Source organism: Pinus tabuliformis, chromosome X, assembly GCF_031772625.1.
Source record: "Pinus tabuliformis cultivar Carrire ecotype Pingquan chromosome X, CPIR1, whole genome shotgun sequence".
NCBI lineage: Eukaryota > Viridiplantae > Streptophyta > Pinopsida > Pinales > Pinaceae > Pinus > Pinus tabuliformis.
The window spans coordinates 1,393,991,169-1,394,005,889 of NC_142308.1; the positions used below are offsets into that span (position 1 = coordinate 1,393,991,169).

Sequence of the window (14,721 nt, forward strand, 5' to 3'; positions counted from 1 at the left end):
CTGTTGTTCTCAAATACTATGGATGAAGGAAGCTCTAAAAAATCACAACATATGTACAGATCAACCAATTTCCATCTATTGTGACAACACAAGTGCTATCAGTCTCAGCAAAAATCCTGTGATGCACTCAAGAACCAAACACATACCAATCAAGTATCATTTCCTCCATGAACAAGTAGGTGAAAAAAACATCGTCCTGGAATATATCAGTACTAAGGAGCAGATAGCTTATATTTTCACAAAACCTCTTCCTCGAGAAGCATTCGAACATCTGCGTCAAAAGATGGGGGTTATTTCTTTATCATCACTCAAGTTCATTCATAAAGATGTAGCAGGACAGGGGGAGCAGTTTGACAGGGGGAGTCCATATGCATCCCTTTGCCATTGATGTCAAAGGGGGAGAAAGCAAAAGAATATTGCCATCAATAACAAAGGGGGAGATTGTTGGACACAGATTGTCATTGATGTCAATATGGCAATATTCGAGGAGCAGATAGAGATGAGAGGAGCAGACAGAGCCGAAGAAGAGGAGCACACAGAGCCATCGGAGCAGGTGGAGAGCGAAGCAGGGGAGCTCTGCGATTCTTTTTTGGTGGGAAGCTGAAGCTGCTTATTCACGTTTTTGATTTAGGAATACTTGGTTTTTAGAAAACCATGGGTAAAGAGAAGACCCACATCAATATTGTGGTCATAGGACATGTCGACTCTGGCAAGTCCACCACTACCGGTCATCTTATTTACAAGCTTGGCGGTATCGACAAGCGTGTGATCGAGCATTTTGAGAAGGAAGCTGCGGAAATGAACAAAAGGTCATTCAAGTATGCCTGGGTTCTTGACAAGCTTAAGGCTGAGCGCGAGCATGGTATTACTATTGACATTGCTCTCTGGAAGTTTGAGACAACCAAGTATTACTGTACCGTCATTGATGCACCAGGCCATCGTGACTTTATCAAGAACATGATTACGGGTACATCACAGGCCGATTGTGCTGTTTTGATTATTGATTCTACCACCGGAGGTTTTGAAGCGGGTATTTCGAAGGATGGATGGCAGATACAGCACAACGGGAAAATCCAACGGTCGCGGGTGATAAAGATGCACGCAGGTTAACGAGCGGGAGGGCCGTACTAAAAGGTGGTTTCGCGGGCTAGCGGTATCCCCCGCACCGCCCACGGGAGGATGGCGGTATCCGTATATGGCCGCGCGATCCAGTCACAATACGACGCGTGGCGGATGAAAACCGCCGCCCCCGCAGGTTAACGCGTATGCAGATTGCGCGATCGGGGCTTGCGACTGTCGTCCGATCATGCGACGGACGGTCAGATGGCGAGGAATATGCATGATGTTTAACGTGCGGGAAAAAAGGACTGTGACCGTTGGATCGTGATGATCAACAGCTGCGATTGCGAATGCGGCAGAGGCTAATATGGGCACGATTACGTGGGTTTTTGGAATAAAACAGAAATAGTGGGGCAAAAGGGTGTTTCTAGACTTTTATATCAGTTTTCTTAGATTTCGATCCTTTGGTTTTCAGATCGCAATGGCAATGGAGGCTTCCACCATGATGAGATTGTCTGTTATGGCGGGATCGTTTCGTGAAAATCATCGTCCTTCTGTAGTGGTTGATGCACAGATCCGATCGAAGATAACCAGCACCGATGGCACAATTAGATTGCCTTTCGGAAGATTTGGAAGCAATTTCTTCGGATCCACTGTAGAGTTTGGCCAAGGTTCAGCCTTACAATGTTAGAGTGCTAGGACTTTGCAACCAGTTAGAGCTACTACAACAGAGGCCCCTCCTAGAGTTCAAAGATCATCGGGAAAGGAGAGGACCAAGATAGGAATAAATAAATTTGGTCGTATTGGGAAGCTGAAAGATCAAGCGAGTCAGAGGAAACGACAGCGACTGAGGAGGAAGCCTAAGATTCAATGTAAGCGGAAACGAATGGACAAAGGCATGGGAATGTATAAAACAGTAGAAACAGAGAACTGTTGGTGTGGTTATGGTGGTGAAGAACCCAAGGGTGAGATAGTAGAAGCAGCAGAGGCAGAAAAAGCAGCGAAGGCTGTAGAGGCAACAAAAGCAGCAGAGGCAGAAGAGTAGGAGTGAGACAACCTCAGCTGAATAGAGTGCAGCAGCATACCTGTTTATACCAAGGTTGGGTTGGAGCCTCAGAACTGAACAGGACTGAAGTCATTGGGGTAGGTGCTCCTAAGTGCAGAACCACTACAAAACAGAGTTGGTGCTCTGGAGGTTGGAGCCTCACTGAAGTCCAAGTTGGAGCTTGGAAACTATTCACAATCAGATTTATACTTATATTGTATTCATTTCTTTGCACTGTCTTGAGTTTTAATAAAAGCATTAAATTCAGCTGTTGATTTCTGTGTTCTGTGTATACATATACATATCTATATAGGTTGTTGGCAATCACTAGAACAATTAAAAAAATTAAATTGTAAGAAATACTGGTTCACCCCCCCCCACTCAGTGTTTCCAACATCATGGATCTATACAACCTTTGGTCCACATCCTTTGACGAATTTTCTAAGCTTAACTTGCAACATGTTACCATGGGGGTAAGGATTAGCTTGCAATCTTCCATCTGGAATTTCTTGAGCATTTCTTTGATGTAATTGGTTTGATATATGAATATTCCTTTATCCCACTGAGAAATCTAAATCCCTAAAACTATTTCAATTTGCCAATCATATACATTTCAAACTCACTTTGCATTTTTGTGAAAAAGTCTTTACTTAATCTGTCATCACTGCTTCCAAAGATTATATCATCCACATATACTTTGATAATTGTTAGGTTATCTCAATCCACTTTCACATAAATATTATTGTCAGCACTTCCTTTCTTGAATCCCTGTTGATGTAGATATTCGTCAAGACGAGCATACCAAGCCATAGGAGCTTGCTTAAGACCATATAGAGCCTTCTTTAATATGCGGACGTAGTCTGCTTTGTCAGAGAGCAAAAAACCTTCGGGTTTTGCAATGTAAACTTCTTCCTCCAATTCACCATTTAGAAAAGCTAACTTAACATCCATTTGGTAGACCTTTATTTTTCTCGAGCAATCATAAGCAAGAAACATCCTGATAGCTTCCATTCTGGTAACGAGAGAAAATGTTTCTTAAAAATTGATTCCTTCAACCTGTGCATATCCTTTGCAGACTAATCTTTCCTTGTTCCTAGTAAACTGTAATCCTTCAACTGTTTTTCTCCCCCTGAACCTCTAATGAAACTACCATCTTGTTCAAACTACCATCTTGTCAATTGTAGACTTTCACCATATACTATTGCATAGACTCCTCCTCTATTAACATTAAGGAGTCAACAAGCTAGATTATTCAAAATAGTGAGTCACCTAACAGGCCATCTTGACTTGAGTCATTATCTAAAGCAACTGCTAATTCCTCATGACCTTTTGCTTTTACAAATCCTGAAAGCATAACTGCTAAAACCTTGTTATCTTCTTTTTCTTCCTGTTCATGTTTCCTTTTCCAGACCTTCTTATTCTTGCAATCTCAAGCTGTGTTCCCATATTTATGACACTTGAAGCATTCAGTGTTGTTCATAGGTTATTCCATCTAATATCTGCAACCGTGAGTGCTATGGCCATAGTTATGGAATTTGAAACATTCAATGTTCAGCCCATCTAGCACATATTTTATTCTGACAAAATCATTGTGGAACGTGTCTCGTGATCCTGCCAACTTGCTTCTAGGGTTTTGCCAATAATAGTTGTACCTGTCTGAAACTTCAAAATCCCTAGCCATATGTCCAAAATTGTTACATTTGTAACATTCGACATCATCTCTCAAATGATCAAATTTATTGATATTATGATAAGTTATGGAATATACATTTCTGAAGGATCTCCTGGAATTATATTCTTTCCAAACATATATGCGACATTCTACAGCGCTATGTCGAAACCTTCCACATGAATAACAATGACCATAAAACATAGGTTGGTACCTGGGAGGAAATATTCTTCGAGAAATTGTCTTCCAAGGTTCTTCCTGCGAGTCTTGATCTCTTGATCTAGCTGGGGGATCTACCCCTTTTGCATATCCATCTTCTTTAGTTGTCATAGAAGGACTTGACTCCTTTTTGTATTTTTCTTTGTAACCAAGACCAGTCTTGTCACTGTATGATCGTTGGTTGTTGATGAGTTTGTCCAAAGCCTTTGAACTGTTGGCGTAGTCTTGAAGAGTTTTTCCACTTTTTACTTCCTTTCGCAAAGAAACTATTTCAGCTTCCAATGCTTCTCTCTCCTTGTTGCTTTCCTTTACTTATTTCCTAAGTGATTCTTCAATTCATTTGTATTCTTCAACCTTGATTTTAAGATTGAGGACCTGTTCCTTTTTTGTCTTCAATTTGTCTTCAAGAGTGTTAACATGCTTCTTTTCGGCCTTGAGCTCTTTGATAACCCTGATTACTTCGTTTTGAAATTTGACTTCAGTCATTTCTTCTTCTTCATCTCCTTCTTCGTCAGGTGCCTCTTGTTTATTGTGCTTGGCCATAAATAATACTCTTTCGTTGAATTCTTCTTCGTTATCACTATCTTCTTTGGATGAGGAACTATCTTCTTTGGAGAATAAACTTTTCTTAAACCATTTCTTCTTGCTTTGCTTGTTGAACTTCTTAGGACTTTTCTTCCCTTTCGTAATGCCCTCATTTTTGTGAGGACATTTGGCTGGAAAACGCCCAACCTCACGACAATCAAAAACATATTAATGGAATTTTACCTTTGAATTGTCTCGTACTTGGTTCTCATTTTCTGCGTGAAGTAGGCAACTCTTTATCTAAGAATTCTTCTTCATCTTCTTCTTTTTCCTCATCCTTACAATTGCAAGTTTTTGCTTTCAGAGTCTGTTTGTCCTTACTATTCTTCTTGGATGCGGCAAATGTTGTTTCTAAGTGAGATGTGCCATCCTCTTCTTCAATCCTCATTTCATATGCCGTAAGAATTCCATGCAATTCATCTATGATGAGATTGGTCAAATTCAATCTATCTTCCAAGACAGATACCTTAGGGTTAAATCTTGCTGGCAAGGTTCTAAGGATCTTTCGGACAACAATTTTCGTTTCAACAAGTTCTCCCAAACCTTCCAATTTATTTGTTGTTTCATCAACGCACTGAAAGTATGCAGTGATATATTCATCTTCCCTCATTTTGAGTTGCTCAAACTTTTCCCTGAAAATTTGAAGCTTTGCTTCTTTCACCGTTGAGTCACCTGCATATATATTTTCAAGCTTGCCCCATACCTCTTTAGCAGTTTTGCAACTCAATACCTTAAGATAAACACATTCAGTAAGACCATTGATAATAAGATCTTTAGCCTTTGCATCATATACCATATTTTTCTTACCTTGTTCATCATGGGTCAGTGTAAAGCTTTTGTCAACGATTTCTCATACTTCGTATCCTCGCGCCAGCAAATGAACCTACATTCTTCCACTCCAAAGTGCATAGTTATTTCCATTAAACAAAGGAACTCTATTCTTAGTATACTCCATGATCTCCTTCCAGTTGTTAGACTTCTATTGAAAGAACCAAGCTCTGATACCAATTTTTGGAAACACTGAGAGGAGGCGAGGGGGGTGAGGGTGAATCAGTGTTCCTTAGCAATTAGCACTTTTAAAAAATTTCAGAGCATTAGTTAATCTTCAATTATTACTAATGTTTATGCAGTAATAACAGTAAATAAAATAACACAGGAGGCACAAAAATTTTAGGTGGAAAACCCCCTCCGGGTCAAAAACCATCAAACGTTTTTCTAATAAATTCTTTAATCTTCATCCCCACCTGAAATGAAAGCAACAACTTCCTAGAATTCTAGAAAATCATTCTTACCCAGCTCCCACTGGAAGGACGCCCCAACACCTTGGTTTCTTCAGTAATAAACTGAATGGATGCCCCAACACCCTAGACCAACCTACCACCCTAAAGTTTTCACAGGCTCTAACCTATAGGTGACTTCATGCACCTGCCTAGCACCTCCCTGTGACCCTATAATGACCAAAATTAGACAATAGTGTGGATTCCCATACCAGGGACAATGATACACGATACAATATGATTTACAATGATTTTGACCGAACACCCAATCACACTATCACCTACAACCCAACCATGACATCATTCCAACAGAGACTCCTATACCTCCCAACAATTCCTTTTCGACTCTAGGCAGATTGATTCTTTTACAATAATGACTCTTCCAATGATAACACTTTTACAAATGGCTCTTTTTACAACTTTACAATGATGACTCTTGGCCTTGACACTTCTTCACAATATACAGATGGTTGTCATGTCTTCAAAGGATGTCTCGTTGCAATGCTTCATTTGATTTGATACTTCTGCTCTTGAAGTCTTGCTTGAAGTTGTACTTGAATCTTCTTCTACCTGCATGAAAAATTTGCCCAGCGAAACCAATCTCAAAACAAAACAAAATACCCTTCAACTTACCTCTACCTACAAAACACATGTAAGTTCACAATAATGAATAAATACAAATTAAAATTACAATCCATACCTGAAGTGTGTTTGTCACTTTTGTTGTTGACTTGTTGCAGCAGCAGACAAAGACTCCCACTCTTGATATAGGCCTGGACTCTATGCAAGACTATATCCAAAACTGACCTAAAGATATATAATAAAAACTGATGACAGACCCTAGACTTGTGATGGACCAAGTTCTAAGTACAACAACAGAGACCATTCTATCAACTATGAACTTACAACATCATATAGATTTAGCAAACTTGGTGTAGCATCAAGAATATGTAGCATAAAATGTGTAGTATCAAGAATAGGACATTCGAAAAACTAATTGTGACATATAGAGACAGAGATATAACCGAGAAACTATATATACTTGCGTTGTCCTGCAAAAACATATGTCAGAGATGATACTCAAAATTCAAATGTAAACACTAATCATACTTACCTTGTTGTAGGAGACTTACCCTTGACTGTCGATGTGCGGTCCTTACTGCAGTGATCCTTGAATGCATGTTTTTCTTGCCTTCTAGGAGCTCGATATTGAATCTATTGTATCTATGTCATTTTGGATCTCCAGGGTCTGACATTTCGTCTTGTGGTAGCCCTATGAGTCCTCTTTGCAACCCCATAGGTCTGATCAAGATTGGAGTCCTCAAGAAAGAGTTATGCCCAATCTCCCACGATGACCTGATTATAGCCTCGTTCAGTAGAGAGAATGTGTACGAAGTGCCACATGTCACTGTTGCAACCTTCGGCCCTAAAAATTCTACTCGAAAAAATAAAGTCCGTCCTCGTTTTGTGACTATTTATGAAATTTGAATCCAATGCTCAGAGAGAAAGGTATGACGATTTTCCAAACGTCACCTATTTGACATGGAATTCGGGAGCCTTCAAAAACCCTAACTTCCTCAAATCATATCTTTGATAATATAGCGAACCAAGGTCTAAAATTTGGTCACGAGTTTCATCAAGATTTTGGCTAAAATGGTGTTTAATTTCAACTTTTGAAGCTTCGTATAAAAGCAATTATAGTGAAAATTCCACGATGACCTGTTTGAAGCCACAAAATCCCTATAAGAGGAGGATATGAGGGTCATTATTTATATGAATGTCTTGAGTTAATAGGGTCCTCAACAAGTGAATGTTGGAGGGATTTTAGGAGCAAAAAATATTATTAATTATTGACTATTCAATGACCATAACCAATTATGAGTGCCATGCCACAACCCCATAGGGTTTTAGCCCACTAACTAGGGTTACTAACTTCAAACGCAAATAACTCTCAAACCGTGAAGAACTGGGAGGCGTACCATATATCAACAGAAACATCTTGGCAAGTAGAGTCCATCGAGAAAATATTTGATGTAAAATAATATGAGTTGTCAAGTCAAAATTCCCTTGCAAGATCAGGCTAGCCCCTGGTGATGCTTGGGTTGACATCAATGGCAACCACTAATCAACACTCCCTATCACCCTCAAGAAAATGGGATAGTGGAAGATTTCAATAATATTCTGGAGAATGCATTGACCAAGGTGTGCAATACAAACAAAGATGACTAGGGCTTGAGGATTCTAGCAGTGTTGTGGGCATACAGAACGACATGCAAGGAATTGACTGGGCAGACACCTTTCAGGTTGGTATATGGACAAGAAGCAATTATGCCAATGGAATATATTATGCCGAGTCCGCGAATTGCAGCTATCACAAATATGGCAAACCCCGACATGATGAACGAGAGAATGTCGCAGATACTAGCTTTAGAAGAAGACAGATTCATAGTAGGATTCCATCAGCAGGTGAAGAAAGCAAGGGAGAAAGCTTGGCATGACAGGCACATCAAGAAGAAGATATTTCACGAAGGGGATCTTGTATTATTATATGACAGTAAGTTCACGAATTTCTCGAGAAAATTTAAAACACATTGGTTGGGGCCATATATGGTCAAGAACATTACAAATGGTGGTGTTGTTCAGCTCGCAAAGTTAAATGGTCAGATGATTCCAGGATAAGTGAATGGTAGTAGACTGAAAATATACAGGGACGATTATGTCCTTGGATTGTCGCACTGAAGAATGAAGGGAAGGAAGTCTTAGTTCCACCTGCAGTTGAAAGTGGGAACAAGACTATAAACTACTCTACAGGAAGCGACTTTGTCGAAGGAAGATTGTTGCACGATACTCAGGAGTATGACGAAGTCCGTAGGAGTTGCGACAAAGAAGAGGTGACTGTGACAAAAGGTAATTTAGACGAAGTTAGCTGGAAATATATCCTTTGGAAGGACAAAGGGCACCATTAAAAAGAAATTACCATTGAAGGGCATAGGAGAAAGGAAATTATGAAGCACAGTTGGATGTATCTAGCCCATACCTGCATTAATGAACCAAATCTAGAGCCAATAATGAGTCTGGGAATTCAATTTTTTTATAAAAATTGTATCCCGCGCCACACTTGACACTTTGTTGCCTAAGAGAGATTAGAAATTGTGCCTAAGTGAAAAAGAGTTATTGCATGTCTGAGAGGAGCTGGGAAGAGTTGGTCAGAATATTTAAGAAGAAAGGGCTAGCTGGTATCATGGAGTCACAAGTAGGAAAGACCATAGGAGCAAATGTACCTATGTCCCCAACGTACTTAAGGTCGCCAAGGAAGGTGCCACAGTCACAGCCACAGAAGACTAAGGAGAAGATTCCAGCTGAGGTCTCTGCAATAGAATGGAGAATGTCACCACAAAAGAATATGAAGAAGGAACTACAGTCGAAGAACGCAGAGGACAAGGGAAAAAATCCCATGTAGAAAGGAAAGAGACCGATGCAGCAGGAGGGACCTCAGCAGGTCCATGACAGTGAGGAAGAAGCTGAGTTTCACAAGAAGGAGACAAAGGATGTGGAGACTCCCTCTGTGCTCCCAGCATACATGCCACCGAGAAAACCGGGCGCAAAGCAGTTAAGGAGCCAAAAGAAGGGAAATTTTCTACTTATACGTCGTTGTTTCCAGAAGAGGTGCCTTTTGAAGGAGAAGTGTTGGGGAAGATTCCCCAACTCAAAATGGAAGATTGGGATTTCAACGATAGAAGCAAATACCCGCAATTTGAGCCTAGTAGGTACCTAAAGAAAGTCCACTACCCAGAGAGTGGAGTTACAAGATTGGAGATGCAACAATGGGTTGCAGGAGTGCAGAAAGTAGGACTTTTGAACATGCTTAATGTGCCACACTTCGGTCGAAGCCCATTCAGTACAATATGTCTGCAATAGCTCCTCACACTGGTGCATGACAATTGCATTTGGTTAGGGACAAGGATCCCGATTGATGAGATGCTCATCAAAAAAATAACAGTGCTACCATATCAAGGAAAGGACCTCGTAGATGAATTCATGGGTAAAAAAAAAGACAAAGAGATGGCCCCGATGATGAAAGAAAAGTTTAGGAAAGATATCCCGCGGATACGAGGTAAACTCCATCGAGGATCAAGGTGTGTGCTTCGTCGCACATATCTTAGCGGGGAAGATGATGAGGAAGTGCAGGACCAATGAAGTGTCTGCAGCGGTAGTGTCATTAGCAGAACAGTGCAGCGCGGGGGTCCAGTTCAACTAGGCTTCTTATCTATATAAGGAGTTTTAATGGATTTCAAGGAAGCACAGAAAGAAGACAAGACATTGCACTATGCGTGGTTGTTAATTCTTATTCCACTTATTGCATGGAAGGAGCTAGAAGATTCTCAATTTTCGACTGTTGAGGTGGATGTACGCAAAGCAGCGAGGTATGCTTCGCTATGGTTTACAAAGGAGCCAATGTGCGTAGCATAAAAAAGATGTTCTTTGTAGTCATGGTAATGGATTTGCATATGGTGGTGAATCAGTATCCTAGACTGTCACCGAGCCTGTACAAATAATATTGTCATATAGCGGAGTTTAAGGAAGACTTTCACAGGGCGTATGTGAAAGTGATGAAGGACCTAACAGAGACATGGCATCCATTGCCATACCTGGTAACGGAAGATGATCTCCTCGCGAAAGTGCAAGACTGGTTGGAGGAATGGATGGCTCCAGCCAAGGCAGGTCTTTAAGTAAATGACAGCCAGGTTGTATTCCGGATGGGGCTTCTATCCTAAACGGTACAGGGTCTAGTTGGGACAGCATATCGGGGAGACCCGTTAAATGTTGGCAGGTCCAACACTGTCAACAAAACCTTAATTTGAGTAAAGTTGGCTTGTAAATATAATTTAATTTGCTTAGACCTAAGGTAAAGTTTCTAAATGATTTCCTACATATATTTATTAACATGATACATGAATAACCATGGTAGTTATACTAGCCCTCCTTCCTTATATAAGTAGGGGATTTTCATGTTTCTGATCATCTATAGCCAAATTGATTTTTAATGTAGTAGATGGCACATTTTTTATCAACCTTTTGAATGACAAAGTTGAAATCTTAAATGTGAAGAAGACCTTTTAATGAACATTATAGTGACTTTAGGAACTTAAGGGTTGAATGACTTTACAAACTTGAGGCCTAATTTTCTGCATGTTGAAACAACCTTCTTACCCCACAAACAAATTTCGTAAATACCAAATGTAACCTTTACAAAACATAAGGGTGACTTACTAATGCTAAATCAAGTTGAAATAAAAAATAGAAAGAGCATCAGAGAAGACCAAGTTGATTACTAGGTAAACTATTAGAGGCATTAAAAGGACCAAGTGGCCGGTATGGAGGAGGACGTATCCTGTTGGAATCGTAATAGGAAAACTAGCGATTTTCTTGCCTTTGGGACAAGAGAGTAAAATACCATTTCAAATAGTAAGACTCCCGGGCCTCAAATTCAATCAAACAGATTCAAGCATAACATTGATATCTCGAAGAGCTCGTGTAATATTGATTTCTCGAATATCTCGTGTTAGGCGGGGTAAATACTTGGAGTGTAACTTGATTGCCAAGTGCGGAATATATACAAAATCCAACCACCATGAAGGAAGTGAAACAGTTAATTTTGTTTAAACGATGTGATGAAGATCATTCTTTACTTGATTTTTTGTTTAAACGATGTGATGAAGATCATTCTTTACTTGATTTGTTGAAGGAATCTTGCGAAATCGCTTTTCGCGATATAAAAATAAATGTGGGCATAAAGCCATAATTTGCCTCCGTAAACATTTAAAATAAGTGAATTTCTTTAACTACATGGAATCCCATTCCCTTGAAAATATATGTTCAGCCGTATGACATTTATTTGATTTTAGTTAAAATACAATGAATATGCCCACTTTAATAAAATTAAAATAAGTTGTTTTCATTCTCTCGACTAATATTATTTAAATTGAAATGAAACAATATTCCCGCCTTAATTGGTTGTAGTTTAATTAATTAATTTTGTTATTTTTACTTTAATTAGATGCAGTTTCACTAGTTTAATTTTTTGTTTTCTTCTCTTTTTTTTTCTTTTTCTTCTTTTTTTTTTGACTTCAACTCATCGTTATTTAAATTGAAATGAAATAATATTCTTATTTTAGTCTCGTGTAGTTTAATTAATTTATTTTTTGATTTTTATTTTAATTAGATGCAGCGTAGCTAGTTTAAGTTTTAGTGTTAAATCTGAGACTTTTGTGATTCACATTGTAGATAAATTATTAGGATTTGGTGGACGTTTCGAACCAACCAATGTAGTTCATTATGGACAAAAATATATATAGTTGGACATTAGATAAAATATTGTGTATTTTGTGACATGTGCTATGTCCATTTACTAATACTTATGGGTTTTGGTGAGTGGTATTAGTGCAAAATGTCTTCGTTAATTTTGATCATGCATCTATTTACTAACATTTATGGGTTTTGGTGAGTGATATCATAGTGGGTTCAAATCACACATGCTCTCCAGAGAAGATAGTTAAACATTAGATAAAATATTACTCTCCACGAGAGATGGTTAGAAATTGGATAAAATATTACTCCCCATGTGTTTAAGGGACATGTGAGTAACCACCTCTACCTGTCAATCCGTTGAATAACATTTGCGAATTTTGATGTAATAGCCCTCATGCTTACAATATAAATATAAATAAATATAAAACAGTATGTAATAACATTTAGTTAGCCTTCTTCGAAAAAATTAATCGATTTACTAAATATTATTTTACGACATGAAACGAATATGCTCGCTTTAATAAAATTGATTTCAGCTTCATATGAATTTAATAACGAAAGCTCCTTACGGTGTTGGGTCATTTCTTTAGTTCACATAATATTATTAAAGGTCAATATGATTTTTTCTTTCAAATTTCTAGATTTATTGGAATAAATCCATTTTCGTACACCCCCGAAGGAATGATGCGGAGATTGAGTCATTGTTACTCTGTTCCAGCTTTAACGTGTGTTTGGGCACGAACCCAAATCTCATAACACTTTTCTGTATTTAAGCCTGAACCCAAATCTCATCACTTTTCTGTATTTAAGCCGTCTATCAATCTTGACTTATCATTTTGTCTCCCATTTCTTGTGTCCCTCTCCCATTTCTTGTGTCCCTTTGAATCATGGTGGTAGGTAAGGTGCACAGGTCACGCGGTTGGGGAAGTCGGTCTTCTCGCACCCCGCCCGTGATATTATGTATCATTCAACGTATATATTGGTTTGATGTGATGGACCACTATATATAATGTATATATTGTACGCCGAACCTAATACAAGCTTCTTCAGAGACTCCCCCATTTAAAAAAAATAAAAAAACTATTTTAAAAAAATAAAAAGGTTGCCCGGTCACTGGGATTCGTAATAGGGACGCTTCTATTCATTGCCTTCATGGGAATGGACGTAAGGAAAACATTCCAGAGGGGAATTTACTGGGTGCTCGGACATGCTCTCATTCTTAATGCTTTAACAATTCAAATTATGAACTTCGTGGAGGACCAGAGCAATAAGGCTTTAGTGGGTTCAAAAACATTGAACGCAGAGGTTGGTGAAAATAATTTCATTATGATAGATGGCATGATGCACTAATTCCATATATAAGTCTTGTATCAAAGTTATTTCAAAATTTACAATTAACATAAAGATAACTTTTCACGTTTATATTTAAATTAAATTTATAATTCAATTTAATTATGTGACTCTTATATCACATTAATATCAAAATCTTTGAATTAGGGCAAGGTCATATATCTACTCTTTAAGGAAGGAGTTCACTCCACAAGTCATATGCTTGTCAATACAATAACCCTGCATATCTTTCAATGGAAAGTCTATCTCTCAATGGAAAGTCTCTAGCCTCTATATAGGCTTCATACATACAATACCATGGATAATTACCATGAGTCTCTAAATATTATACGTCTAATACCATGGGTTTATCACATTATTTCCTAACTACTTGTGGTCTCTTACATTATGCGGGTTAACCACTTTATTTATTAATTATGGCTCATTTATTTATTATCCTTACATCTCATTATTACTTTGGGTGTTTCCCTATGTACCCCATATTATCCCCCTAGGTATACTACAATTTTGTTGTGGGTTAAGGGGTGCAATCAATTCTCTTTTATTGTATTCCTTGGCATAAAAATATTTAAGGCATTAGACAAAATTTCTCCTCCATTATCACTTCTCATTGGATTTACTTTTCTGACTAGTATCATTTTCAACCAATGCTTTATGTTCACCAAATTTTGCAAACACTTCATCTTTCTTCTCCATAAAACAGATCCAACACTTGTGGGAAAAGTCATCTATGAAAATTACATAATACCTATGTTTTGCAACTGAGACTGTAGAAAATGGCCTACATACATCAAAGTGGGTTCACTCCAAAATGGCTCCATTTTTTTCTATCTCGACCCTCGAATGAGACTTTAACAAATTTTCTAAGAGTGCATCCCTTGCAAACATCATGTTGGTCAAGGGTGCATTTTGGAAGTCCTGTGGTGATTTGTTGCATGATTTTCAAAGCTCCATGGTGTAGGTGACCCATGCGCCTATGCTAGAGTTCTCTAACATCTCGACTTTGAACATGTTCTTCTTTTCTTCTCAATGTAGCGCATGCATCCACCTCTAGCTTGTAGATATTTTTCACTCTAACACCAATTTGTTTTAATTGTCCAATAGAAACATGCTTCAAATAATATTTCCCCTTACTGAACACCACATCATAACCTCTATCCTCTAATACAACTACAAAAATCAAATTTTTCTTTAGCCTAGGCACATAC

At 38.5% G+C, this 14,721-nt stretch overlaps 1 pseudogene; it reads left to right on the forward strand.

Moving 5' to 3' along the window:
- The first annotated feature begins 605 nt into the window (after window positions 1-605).
- Window positions 606-1,110, forward strand: LOC149145242 (elongation factor 1-alpha pseudogene; annotated as a pseudogene).
- The last annotated feature ends 13,611 nt before the right edge of the window (window positions 1,111-14,721 follow it).